The sequence below is a fragment of the Phyllobates terribilis genome, unplaced genomic scaffold (assembly GCF_046119375.1).
Source record: "Phyllobates terribilis strain yellow unplaced genomic scaffold, ASM4611937v1 Scaffold_4__5_contigs__length_816908805, whole genome shotgun sequence".
NCBI classification, from domain to species: Eukaryota; Metazoa; Chordata; class Amphibia; order Anura; family Dendrobatidae; genus Phyllobates; species Phyllobates terribilis.
This window is the reverse complement of record NW_027362764.1, coordinates 436,088,339-436,103,234: the sequence shown is the minus strand read 5'-3', so window position 1 is coordinate 436,103,234 and position 14,896 is coordinate 436,088,339.

The window sequence follows — 14,896 nt, the reverse complement described above, 5'->3', positions numbered from 1 at the left end:
ACCCAGGTTCACCATGGAGACCATCAGCTCATTGCGATTGCATCGCGTTGTGCTGATGGGAGCACAGAGGGAGCTCGCTCTCTTTGCGATGCCCGCGATGTCACTGTCACTATTGACAGCATCATCACAGGGGTCAAACGCCCACGATCAGTGTAAGCCATCCTGGTCCATGCTCCCCCATCTTGGTACTTTCACCCCTATCCTTGTCCCTCATCCTGGTATTTGTGCCCCTATCCTGGTCCTCCATCCTGGTATATGCTCCCCCATCCTGTTATGTGCTCCCCCATCCGGTATTTGTTTCCCCATCCTGGTATATGTTCCCCCATCCTGGTCCTTCATCCTGTTATGTGCTCCCCCATCCTTTTCACAAATCCTGTTATTTGCTCCCCAATCCTGGTCTCCATCCTGTTATATGCTCCCACAACCTGGTATATGCTCCCCCATCCTGGTATACGCTCCCACAACCTGGTATATGCTCCGCCATCCTGGTCCCCCATCTGGTATTTGCTCTTCCATCCTGGTCCCCCATCCTAGTATATGCTCCCCCATCCTGGTATATGGTCCCCCATCATGGAATTTGCACCCTCAACCTGGTCCCCCATCCTATTATGTGCTCCCCTATCCTGGTCCCCCATCCTGCTATGTGCTCCCTTATCCTGGTGTATGCTTCCCCATCCTGGTGTATGCTCCCCCATCCTGTCATGTGCTCCCCCATCCTTGTATATGCTTCCCCATCCTGTTATGCGCTTCCTCATCCTGCTCCCACATCCTGTTATGTGCTCCCCCATCCTGGTCCCCCATCCTGTTATGTGCTCCCCCCATCCATCCATCAATTAAATAAAAAAACACTCCAACCCACCTTTCCATCAAGGCCCTGTAGCACGTCGCCTGTGTTATTTTACTAAAATGGTGCCGAAATCAGCGCCTGCATAGTGCGATATCCGACACCATTTTATTGAAGACACACTGCAAATGTGTCTTCGCTAAAATGGCACCGGATATTGCGCTATGCATAGGCGCCGATTCCGATGCCACACTCTTTCCTCGGCTTCGGGCCTGAAGAGAGGCACCATACTCCTCCCCGGCAGGTATGTGCTTTTGGTGCCTGAGATCATGGTATGCGTTCAGTGCCTACGCATACCACGATCTCTGGCGCCACACTCCTCATCCCTGTCTGGAATGTGTTCTTCTGTTTCTGGCCAGACTGCACAGGTGCATTGGGCTTGCATAGACTATAGAGGCTTCAGACAGAATGACACATCCCTGGTTATTTTATAGATTTGAGATTATCAAAAACATTTCTATAAGCCAATCACCAATGATGCAAGCAGGGATATCTATTTGGCCAAGTTGAAAAATAAGTCATAATTTTTTAACAATCGAATTTAACAATTTATCAATTGCAGCTCTTCAATGTGTCATACCTTCTAAAAAACTTTGTGATTACTGTAGATATCTAAAGGTATAGTAACTATGGGGGGTATAATGCAGTCCAACTCTCTAATCCCATTTTCTAAGCTCACAGAAGTATTAAAAATTGATAAAAATATTTTTTCAAATACCTCCAGATTAGGCATCTTCTCAGTAGTATAAATATAAATTTAGATACTCTCAGATCTTCCTATGAATATTATTTTTCCAATAGCGAACTCTTCTAAAGGAAATTCTAAATCATACACAGCTATGATATCTTCTTCAATCTCTCCTACTCTTATGTTTGTTGCTAAATGGGAAATTGATTCTGGGGAATACTTATAAGCAAGAATGGTTACAGGCATTCCAACTAAACAATACAGTAAAGTTCACAGTTACCTTCAATTCATTAAATTATTAGGAAAAATCCACTACAACTGTACCATAGAACACATGAGCAAGTCGCCTGGGGAAATTAGACCAATTTAAGTATAACTGGGCAAAATGGCTTAGATTCTCAAATTACTCATATAGTTAAGTAGGACATTGACCCTTAAGTCTTGAAATTAACAAGGCAAAATACTTTCTCTCGCAATTAAGTAAGCAAAATAATATTTGAGCTTAATCTGTTTTTGTTTTTCTTTATGTGTGTAGTAGTCTATGGCAATACACCAACCAGACTTACAAGGTAATGCATACAGGGATAAAGGAAAATACCAATCATACAAATATGCTCTCACAAACAACAGAGGGGAACATTGGGGAGTGAAGGAAGGGAAAAATCAAACTAGGAGAAGGAGAGGATTTGTACACAACCAAAACCAAGCAACATTCTTTATCTAAATCCACCAAATGCCTCCTCAAACAGAAAAACTCCACCAACTCTGAACCATGCTGTATGAAGCAAACTCTGGCAATGCCTGCTTGCAGGAAGCAAGTGTATATATAGGAGAGGAGAGAGGCCAACACTGAACATCTGAGAGAATCACCCAGGAAAGCTTCCAGGAGCTCTCAAATGAAAAGATTAACCCCTGCACTGCTAGAAGAAATCTGTACTGTTTAATATAAAGAAGTTCTTCTAATCAGTGCAAATTTCAGTGCAGTCTTCTGGCTCCTCTATATCGTGGTAAACCCATGACAATATGTTTATATTTCATAGTTAAACCTGTTATAATTTTATTAGTGACAATTGCAAGTCATCCATGAAACACAACCTTTAGTATACTCTTTTGGGCATGCACCATTGACCACAGAAATATAAATGGAATATATTTAGCTTTGCATGACTTAAATGTAAACAATGCTGCATAATTAGATGTATAGCAAAATATGTTTAGAGATGTGTTTTATTGTACTATTAATATGGTGCATAAATAATTTTACCTGTTTGTGTGCATTCTAATATTGTTATCCTTTAATGTCACTGTAATTGTGTTTTGAAAATAATAAAGAATATGTTTAAAAAAAACTATATCAAATATTCTATGAATAAGTTTTCGACTGAATGGCATTTGATATCTCCTTTAATGCACACAGTGCTGTTTTGCTATTTTCATTTCACATTATTTTAACATTTGCCAGTAAAACTAACAGGAAGCTTATTCAAAGAGTACTTGAAGCCTTTTTATGTGAGTTTTCAGTAAAATCCTCTTTTAAAGAGGAAGTATCATGCATACACATTGCTTTCTACAATAAACCATGGGCTTTGTGTTTACTGTCTAATGATTCAGAACTCCCGTAGTCTACAGTGGACCAAGCTACAAACACAGAAAGTCACCTGTCTAATTTACATACTACTTTCTGGAGTGCCAAACGGGTTTAGTGATCCAATTCTCCTTATGTATGAGGCTTCCAGAAATGTCTACACAGTGCACCATTAGTACTTGCCAGTCCCTACTTGCCACTACAGTTCTGTGTGGCTGTTCACATATAGTTAACCTGTCAGTCAAGCATTTTCTTGTCCATATGTTTGGGGGCCGCACAGAATGTCATTGCTGGTCGCATGTTGTGCATCCCTGCTTTAGACAGTTTGGGCATCACTCAACTCATGTAATAGAGATGAAATATGCACACTTTGGTTTTGTCCAAACTCTAGCTTACCCTTTTCTGTACGGCTTAACTTAAATAAGCTATTTCTCCTATAAATATATGACCTTCTATCTGCTATTCTTTTGGCACCCTATCTTCTAAGCTTCCCTCTACAGGAGCACTAACTATGGTGAACTTGACTCTAGTACTATCAAAGGTATATTTCTGGCCTCAGGTGGGGGTTTCTAAGCCTCTACTGTGTAGCAGACTTTGTCCTTTTCTGGGTGCTGGTACAAAGCTTACAAACAACTCTTTCCCCAGATGGGCACTCACTGACAGACTGCTTTCCATCATATTAACCTGCTGAGTTTCCAAGTTCACTTGACCCACTAGGTAATACAGTCACAAGTTTGCTGGCTGACTAAAGTTGTGACTCAAATTATTCTACTCATGAGCCTTATTAGCTCCATCAACTTCTCCTGGGAAGGTGATGTGCTAACCAGCATCATTGCTTTTGTTCAGTGTCCAGAAACTTCACATACAGCAGCATAATTTCCAGCTTTGCCTTAATGCTCCTGGGGCCATCCTTGCTTCATTTACCACGCTGCTCGCATTTACTGTGCTTTATGATATACTGCATTCTAGAAAAGTGGGCTCCAACCAAACTTTTCAGTGTATAGTCCTCTTCCCTAATGATCAGGTACTGATAGAGGGGATGTATTCATTAGGTTACTTGTGTGTAGAGGCAATAATGTTGCTATCTTGTTTTCTTCATCCAGCAGTACATTCGAGCAATTTGCCAATTATTTTGCTACTCTCTGATTCTATTTAAGCTTTCATAGCAAAGTAAGTTAAAATTTAAATTGTACCCCTCCCGTAGTGCAATATAAAACTGCAGTAAGTAAATGCAATTCAATCATTGTTTTGGGGGTATTTGCGTTTAAATTATTTATTGTATAGTAAAAGTGACTCAGAAGCATGATTATCCATGTGATTGAGATTACAATTATACCAAACTTTCATATTTCAGATTTTTTCTTTTTGTAAAAGAATATATATTTGGTTTCTGATGCCATTAGCTGAGAACTGTAACATTTTTATTGTTTTGTCCATGGAGCTGTGTGAGTGCTTGTTTTTTGCTTAAAGGTATGATGTTTTTATTTATACCATATAGTATATATAAGATACTAGCAAAATACCCGCGGCTTTGCTTGCAGAAAATGATATGTTAAATTGTTGGTTATGCTTGCTAAGGTTAAATTTTCAGTTTCACCCTGAAGTTGACATCTTCAGCGTTTTATTTTTATTATTTATTATTATAGCGCCATTTATTCTATGGCGCTTTACATGTGAAAAAGGGGTATACATAGCAAAAACAATTACAATAATCTTGAGCAAAAATGAGTCACGACTGGTAGAGGAGGAACGAGGATCCTTCCCACGAGGGCTCACAGTCTACAAGGAATGGGTGAGGATACAGTAGGTGAGGGTAGAGCTGATCATGCAATGGTATGGTTGAGCGAGGGTTACTGCAGGTGGTAGGCTTGTCGGAAGAGGTGGGTTTTCAATTTGATTTTTTCAACTCTTTTGTTACTTTGGTGTTTACAGTTAAACTTTTTATCTTGACAATGTTCTCATATTACGTCCATTTTACCTATTATGACATTCAGATATGACCTATAGCCTTGAATTGGGTAATAGTGAAACGCTTCTAAACTCAAGACATCCTGCCTACGTCTTTGCATAAGTTGCATATGTCGTATGCGGTCATTTTGATGACGTTCATCCTTTTGTTCAAATGTTTCCGCATCTCTTGATTCAGCCTGTCTCATTCGAATTTCCTGAAGACGACGTTCCCGGTGTTCAGATTCAGCCTGTCTCATCCGTTTCCTTTCAAGCCAGGACTAGCGTTGTTCACTTGTCTCAGTTGAGACAGTTGGAGACAGTTTTGCTTTCTTAGCTTTTTCATTAACTTGCCCAATAGATGGTCGTTTTTTGGGCGGCATTTTAAAAAACAGTCCTTAGTATTATAACCCTTAGTAATCACCTCACACTGATCAGAGATCTAATAGGTGTTCTAGACTGTTTTAATTGTCCATAGCAACCAATCAGAGCTCAGATTTCACTTTACCTCAGCAGCTTCATTGATGAAAGCTGCACTCTGGTGGCTATAGGCAACCAGAAAGCTCTTACTGTGAGGCAATTCTCATAAATGAGGCCCCAGTTACTTCTGCAACAGCCTTTGCTATAATTACAGACTTTGGAGTGACTTATCAGGTTGCCCCACCTTAGCGATTATATGGTTGCTGCCCCTTTAAGAGCGACTCTTTGGCGCTGTCGCTTTAATTCTTTAAGACACACAGACAGCCATTTTCTCCTTTATTTCTATAGAGACTAAATTCGAGGGGGGGGGCAAATCTCGGGAAGGGGGGAGATTTCGAGTTTTAATGTTCGCAGTAATTTTTGTCTGGTGTTAAAGACGGACAATACAAAATTTCACTCAAATCAGGTGAAAAATGTAGTTTTGAATTCAATGGGCTTCCACACACAGATTTTCTGCTTTATATATATAGATTATGATTGATAATTACTGCATTATTTAAGGTATGTGAATTGTCAAAAAAGAAAAAAGCAGTTCTAGCATTTCGATTTTTTTTCTTAACTGGGTTATCTAGCCTTAGGCTGCAAGTCTGCAGTCACTTTATTGAATCCTGACTGTGTGCTGCAAGGATTCTCCAGTGCTGGTGTCAGGAGCAACAGGCACATGAACACAAGTTTGCATTTTGCATACATGAAGTCACATACCAACTAGACATGTGTGGCCTCACAGAATGCAAATGTATTGAATGAAGGCAGACATTTTAAGTTGGAATGTGACCCGAAGTATGCAAATTACATACTTGAAGTCACATGGCCGCTCATTTTTCGCACGAGCACTGTATGCTGTGAGGATAAAGATACTGCAGACTTGTAGCTTAAGGCTGGAACACCCCTTTAATGCCAGGGTTAAAAAGTTTTATATTTTGATCATTTTCATAAACTTTTATGAATGTAGCCATATCAAATATTTTAAATTACTTTATTTCTTTATTTTTAACTAGATAATAAATCACAAGTAGAGATGAGCGGTGTTCGACTAGAACTGTTCGCCAATCTCAAATTCGAGCTGTTTTGGGCGGTGTTCGAGTTGTTCGACGAACCCGAACGATTTGCAAAAAATTCGGCTGTTCGAGGTTATGTTCAATAACTGTTCGTGCACCAAAAGCGTGTCCTGCATGTCTGGCGCTATTTAGAGCACCAATCATGCAGGGATTGTCTGCCACTCACTGTAATGCCACAGCCATGGTGGTTGTGGCATTACAGTGATTGCCCAAATCGATGGGAACAGTGCTCACAGTGAAACATGAAAAGCCGGCAATTCAGCAGCGGCATACACCGGTACCCGACAATTTAGAACAGAAAGAATAGAGAATCACACATAGATTAGATAGATAGAAACATGTCAGTCACACATATAAGAAGCACAGTGACAGTGTTGCTTACTGTACTTGTCATTTAGTGTAAAGGATTTATCAAAAAAAATAATAGTGTTTTCATGCACCGTCTCTTTAAAAAAGCCGGCCGGCAATTCAGCATCTGTACCCGACAATTTAGAATAGAAGGAATAGAGAATCACACATAGATTAGATAGATAGAAACATGTCAGCCACATATATACGAAGTACAGTGACAGTGTTGCTTACTGTACTTGTCATTTAGTGTAAAGGATTTATTAAAAAATATAATAGTGTTTTCGTGCACCGTCTCTTTAAAAAAGTCGGCCGGCAATTCAGCAGCGGTACCCGACAATTTATAACAGACAGAATAGAGCTTCACACATAGATTAGATAGATAGAAACATGTCAGTCACATATATATGAAGTACTGTGACAGTGTTGCTTACTGTACTTGTCATTTACTGCAAAGGATTTATTAAAAAAAATAATAGTGTTTTCATGCACCGTCTCTTTAAAAAAGCCGGCCGGCAATTCAGCATCTGTACCCGACAATTTATAACAGACAGAATAGAGCTTCACACATAGATTAGATAGATAGAAACATGTCAGTCACATATATAATAAGTACAGTGATAGTTTTGGTTACTGTACTTGTCATTTAGTATTAAAATAAAGGATTTATTACTAAAAAAAATTGGCGTGGGGTTCCCCGTAATTTTAGTCTCTAGTGGAGGTTAAGCAGACAGCTGGGGCAGATGTTTGAAGCCTGGGAAGGGGGTAATACCCACGGAGCTTCCCAGACTACTAATATCAGCCCCCAGCTGAATACCTAGCCTTTACTAGCTATTAAAATGGGGGACCCCCCAAAAAAATGACGTGGGGTCCCCCCTAATTTAATAGCTAGCAAAGGCTAGGCAGACAGCTGGGGGCTGATATTAATAGCCCAGGAAGGGAACCATGAATATTGGCCCCCTCCCAGGCTAGAAACACCAGCCGTCAGCCGCCCCAGAAATGGCGCATCCATAGGATTTTCCCTGCCACCGCACCAGGGCAGCGTGGAAGAGCGAGGCTAAGTGCCAGAATTGGCGCATCCTGTGAATGCGCCATTTCTAGGGCGGCTGAGGGCTGGTGTTTCTAGCCTGGGAGGGGGCCAATATTCATGGCTCCCTTCCTGGGCTATTAATATCAGCCCCCAGCTGTCTGCCTAGCCTTTGCTAGCTATTAAATTAGGGGGGACCCCACGTCAATTTTTTGGGGGGGTCCTCCATTTTAATAGCTAGTAAAGGCTAGGTATTCAGCTGGGGGCTGATATTAGTAGCCTGGGAAGCTCCGTGGGTATTACCCCCTTCCCAGGCTTCAAACATCTGCCCCAGCTGTCTGCTTAACCTCCGCTAGAGACTAAAATTACGGGGAACCCCACGCCAATTTTTTTTAATAATAAATCCTTTATTTTAATACTAAATGACAAGTACAGTAACCAACACTGTCACTGTACTTATTATATATGTGACTGACATGTTTCTATCTATCTAATCTATGTGTGAAGCTCTATTCTGTCTGTTATAAATTGTCGGGTACAGATGCTGAATTGCCGGCCGGCTTTTTTAAAGAGACGGTGCATGAAAACACTATTATTTTTTTTAATAAATCCTTTACACTAAATGACAAGTACAGTAAGCAACACTGTCACTGTACTTCGTATATATGTGGCTGACATGTTTCTATCTATCTAATCTATGTGTGAAGCTCTATTCTGTCTGTTATAAATTGTCGGGTACCGCTGCTGAATTGCCGGCCGGCTTTTTTAAAGAGACGGTGCACGAAAACACTATTATATTTTTTAATAAATCCTTTACATTAAATGACAAGTACAGTAAGCAACACTGTCACTGTACTTCGTATATATGTGACTGATATGTTTCTATCTATCTAATCTATGTGTGATTCTCTATTCCTTCTATTCTAAATTGTCGGGTACCACTGCTGAATTGCCGGCCGGCTTTTTTAAAGAGACGGTGCACGAAAACACTATTATATTTTTTAATAAATCCTTTACACTAAATGACAAGTACAGTAACCAACACTGTCACTGTACTTCATATATATGTGACTGACATGTTTCTATCTATCTAATCTATGTGTGATTCTCTATTCCTTCTATTCTAAATTGTCGGGTACAGATGCTGAATTGCCGGCCGGCTTTTTTAAAGAGACGGTGCATGAAAACACTATTATTTTTTTAAATAAATTCTTTGCAGTAAATGACAAGTACAGTAAGCAACACTGTCACAGTACTTCATATATATGTGACTGACATGTTTCTATCTATCTAATCTATGTGTGAAGCTCTATTCTGTCTGTTATAAATTGTCGGGTACCGCTGCTGAATTGCCGGCCGGCTTTTTTAAAGAGACGGTGCACAAAAACACTATTATATTTTTTAATAAATCCTTTACACTAAATGACAAGTACAGTAAGCAACACTGTCACTGTACTTCATATATATGTGACTGACATGTTTCTATCTATCTAATCTATGTGTGATGCTCTATTCCTTCATGTCTAAATTGTCGGGTACCGGTGTATGCCGCTGCTGAATTGCCGGCCGGCTTTTTTAAAGAAAGCGTCTTCTGAGCAGTTTGTGAGCTTTTGGACACCTTTGAAGGTGTTTTCTATGTGTTCCTATGTGTTTTTGTTTGCCTGCCATTGGTTTTAACGGTGTTCGATGGTGTTCTAAGGTGTTCGACGAACAGTTCGACGAACAGTTCCTCGAACATCCCGGTGTTCGACGAACCGAACCGAACCCGAACACTATGGGGGTGGCTCAACACTAATCACAAGCACCAACATTAACCCCATTCTGACGTGTACATAATAATATGTATCTAGGCCCTGGGATTATTGGACCAGATACGTATTATTACGCCTTGGCGAGTGGGCCCAATCGCTGCGGGGTGTCAGCTGATTGTCACAGCTGACACCTGGGGCTATTTGAAAGGAGTGGTGATGATCGCTCCCCGCAAAATAACCCTCGAAATGCTGAGATCAAAATTGATTGCAGCATTTGGGAGCAAGGGGAGGTAATGCTGCTTACTTACCTCTTCTCTGGCATCCCGCGCTGTCTATGCCGTGTCCCGGTAGTTGCCATGGTGACCCGATGTCGTCATGACAACATCGGGTCACCAGGCATCAGCAAGTTAGCTAGATCGTGCTCAGTCTAACTAACTTGTGTGCAGGGGCTGCAGCCTGCATAGCATAGAGATGCTGCTGCAGCATTTCTATACTATGCAAGCAACCTGCCTTCAAAAATTGAAAGTCCCACAGTGGGACAAAGTGTAAAAGTAAAAAAAAGTTTCAGAAAGTGAAATGATTTTTTTTTTAAAAATGTAAAAATATATGTAAAAAAAAATAATAATAATCCCCAAAAAATTAAAATATACTGCACCCATAAATAAATATTATGAAAAAAAAAAAAAAACAATAAAAGTACACATATTTGGTATAGTGTTAGGATTGGGTTAAGATTAGGGTAATAATACGTATCTGGGCCTTGGGGTTAGGGTTGTGCTAGGGTTAGAGTTGTGCTAGGGTTAGGGTTAGGGTTGTGCTGGGGTTAGAGTTGTGCTAGGGTTGTGCTAGGGTTAGGGTTGTGCTAGGGTTGTGCTAGGGTTAGGGTTGTGTTGGGGTGGGGATTTTTTCAAAAGTAAAGAAAAAAAATGATGACGATATGGTGACTAGTGTTGAGCACAAGTGCTCGCTACTTGAGTTTGCATCGAGTGCTCGGGTATGCACTGAATAATGCGGTTGCTCGAGTGACATGCTCGAGTCTCTGCCCCATATGCTTCGCAGCCAAAAAAACTTAGTGGGGATTGCCTACCAAGCATGAGCGATCCCCGCATGTTTTTCTAGGGTGTCTAACAACCGTGAAACATGCGGGGCGGGGACTCGAGCATGTCACTCGAGCACCCGCAATACAAGGTGCATACCCGAGTACCCGATGCAAACTCAAGTAGCGAGTACTTGAGCTCAATACTAATGAAAACTTATTCAATATGATTACCTATTGTTATTAAATTCTGTGTCGTACCTCTGGGTTCAAAATGTTCACTATACCCCTTGATAAAATCCTTGAGGGTTCTAGTTTCCAAAATGGGGACACTATTAAGGCGCATCAGGGGCTCTCCAAACGTGACAAGGCGTCTGCTCTCGATTCCAGCCAATTTTGAGTTAAAAAAGTCACACAGTGCTCCTTCCCTTCTGAACCCTGACGTGCGCCCAAACAGTGTATTTTCCCCACATATGGGGTATCGGCGTACTCAGGAGAAATTGCAGAACAGTTTTTGGGGTCCATTTTCTCCTCTTACACTTGTGAAAATAAAAAATTTGGGGCTAAAAGATTTTTTTATTTTCACGGCTCCATGTTATAAACTTCTGTGAAGCACCTGGGGGTTCAGAGTGCTCACCACACAACTAGATAAGTTACCTGAGTGATCTAGTTTCCAAAATGGTGTCACTTGTGGGGAGTTTTCTCTGTTTAGGTACATCAGGGGCTCCCCAAACGCAATGTGGCGTCCACTAATTATTCAAGCAAATTTTATATTCAAAAACTCAAATGGCGCTCCTTCCCTTCCGAACCCTGCCGTGCGCCCAAACAGTGGTTTTCCCTCACATATGGGGTATCGGCTTACTCAGGAGAAATTGTACAACAAATAGTAATGAGCAAGCACTAAAATGATTGGGTACTCGTTTCTCGGGAATTCTCGGGTGATCGACCCGAGATACGAGCCCAATGTAAGTCTATGGGAAACTCGAGCATTTTTCAGACGGCACCCCCCGGCGGTCTGCAGAGGGCCTAAAAATTGCCCAAATCGATGGGAACAGTGCTCAAATGACATGGGGACAGCATGGGGAAAACCCCTGGAAGCATTTATGACTCACAGGTCACTTCTGTCAACAACGTTGTCAGAGGTATTACGCCACTGTTACGGACTCACAATAAAACATAAAACATACAAAAACAAAGCCAAAATGGATTTTAATGGGAAATATGTTAAGGAACATCCTTTCCAGGATAATGACTTGAATATAAAGCCAAAAAAAATAACCCCCCCAAAAAATGCATCTCCACACCTTGGGCTATGTTCACATGTAGCGTTTTTTATGAGTTTTTTCACTTTTGCATTGCTTTCAACTGTGACAAAAGCATTCACCAGGAAATGTAATTTTAACATTTTCCAACCTTATCTGGCCATGTGGTGTGTGAGATATCATCAGACACATCGTGTTTCATTTATTAAGGAGGGACTCTAAAAGTCACAAAGCCTATTTTTATAGGGCCATGAGGCGACCTTTACTATTCTTAAAGGGCCAGCAGTCAGCTCTCACTATTCTTAGAGAGACATCAGCCGGCTATGTTTTATTGTACCCATTAGTAAAGAGTGGGTCTACTATAGTGTTATTGCATGTGCAGTGAGTGGCAGGGCTGCCCAAAACTTAGCGGGGATTGCCTACCATGCATGAGCGTTCCCCGCATGTTTTTTTTGGGTGTCTAACAACCGTGAAACATGCGGGGCGGGGACTCGAGCATGACACTCGAGCACCCGCAATACAAGGTGCATACCCGAGTACCCGATGCAAACTCAAGTAGCGAGTACTTGCGCTCAATACTAATGAAAACTTATTCAATATGATGACCTATTGTTATCAAATTCTGTGTCGTACCTCTGGGTTCAAAGTGTTCACTATACCCCTTGATAAAATCCTTGAGGGGTCTAGTTTCCAAAATGGGGACACAATTAAGGCGCATCAGGGGCTCTCCAAACGAGACAAGGCGTCTGCTCTCGATTCCAGCCAATTTTGAGTTAAAAAAGTCACACAGTGCTCCTTCCCTTCTGAACCCTGCCGTGCGCCCAAACAGTGTATTTTCCCCACATATGGGGTATCGGCGTACTCAGGAGAAATTGCAGAACAGTCTTTGTGGTCCATTTTCTCCTCTTACACTTGTGAAAATAAAAAATTTGGGGCTAAAAGATTTTTTTATTTTCACGGCTCCATGTTATAAACTTCTGTGAAGCACCTGGGGGTTCAGAGTGCTCACCACACATCTAGATAAGTTCCCTGAGTGATCTAGTTTCCAAAATGGTGTCACTTATGGGGAGTTTACTCTGTTTAGGTACATCAGGGGCTCCCCAAATGCAATATGGCGTCCACTAATTATTCAAGCAAATTTTATATTCAAAAACTCAAATGGCTCTCCTTCCCTTCCGAACCCTGCCGTGCGCCCAAACAGTGGTTTTCCCTCACATATGGGGTATCGGCTTACTCAGGAGAAATTTTACAAAAATAGTAATGAGCAAGCACTAAAATGCTTGGGTACTCATTTCTCGGGAATTCTCTGGTGATCAACCCGAGATATGAGCCCAATGTAAGTCTATGGGAAACTCGAGCATTTTTCAGACGGCACCCCCCGGCGGTCTGCAGAGGGCCTAAAAATTGCCCAAATCGATGGGAACAGTGCTCAAATGACATGGGGACAGCATGTGGAAGACCCCTGGAAGCATTTATGACTCCCAGGTCACTGCTGTCAACAACGTTGTCAGAGGTATTACGCCACTGTTACGGACTCACAATAAAGCATATAAAAACAAAACCAAAATGGATTTTAATGGGAAATATGTTAAGGAACATCCTTTCCAGGATAATGACTTGAATATAAAGCCAAAAAAAATAAACCCCCCAAAAAATGCATCTCCACACCTTGGGCTATGTTCACACGTAGCGTTTTTTATGAGTTTTTTCACTTTTGCATTGCTTTCAACTGTGACAAAAGCATTCACCAGGAAATGTAATTTTAACATTTTCCAACCTTAGCTGGCCATGTGGTGTGTGAGATATCATCAGACACATCGTGTTTCATTTATTAAGGAGGGACTCTGAAAGTCACAAAGCCTATTTTCATAGGGCCATGAGGCGACCTTTACTATTCTTAAAGGGCCAGCAGTCGGCCCTCACTATTCTTAGAGAGACATCAGCCGGCTATGTTTTATTGTTCCCATTAGTATAGAGTGGGTCTACTATAGTGTTATTGCATGTGCTGTGAGTGGCAGGGCTGCCCAAAATTTGGACACACCCCAATACCACTTTGAAAATTTGGATGCACCCCAATAACCCTTTGCAGAGACTTAGAGGAGGGCCTCCTGAAGACAATGTTACCATTATTAGGAAGTAGGTCTCCCATTGTGTTTGGCTATGCAGTGAATGCAAGGGTTGCCAAAAATTTGGAGGAACTCCTATGCCCCTTGGAAGAGATGTGGAGGTCAGAGGGCCTTCTGAAAGCAATGTTCTCATTATTAGGAAGTGGGTCTCCCATTGTGTTTGCCTATGCAGTGAATGCAAGGGCTGCCAAAAATTGGAAGGCACTCCAATGCCCCTTGGAATAGACGTGGAGGAGGGCCTCATGAAAAATGTTGCCATTATAAAGGAGCGGGTATCCTATACTTGTAATGCCCATGCATTAAGTGTATGGGCTGACAAACATTTACCTCTGGGGGGTATACATGAACATACTGTATAAAAAATAATTTGGGGGGCATCATACACACTCTTTAAAAAAATTATGTGGATGTTGCATCATGGACCACGGTCACCCTGGTGATATGGTGGTGGAGGATGAGGAGAAAGAGGAGGATAAGAGCAAATAAACAAAATCAGGAAGCGTATGCCCATGTGTGGGTGTGAAGAGGTGCATGGGAATACACCTCCCAAAAAAAGGCACTGCATTTGAGTTTATGTTACGCTGCTATCATTCGGTGGTTTTGAGAAGTCTGGCCTAATCCAGCCCTTGTTCATTTTTATAAGAGTCAGCCTGTCAGCATTTTCAGTTGACAGGTGGATGCGCTTATCAGTTATAATTTCACCAGCGGCACTAAAAGCCCACTCTGATAAAACGCTGGTGGCAG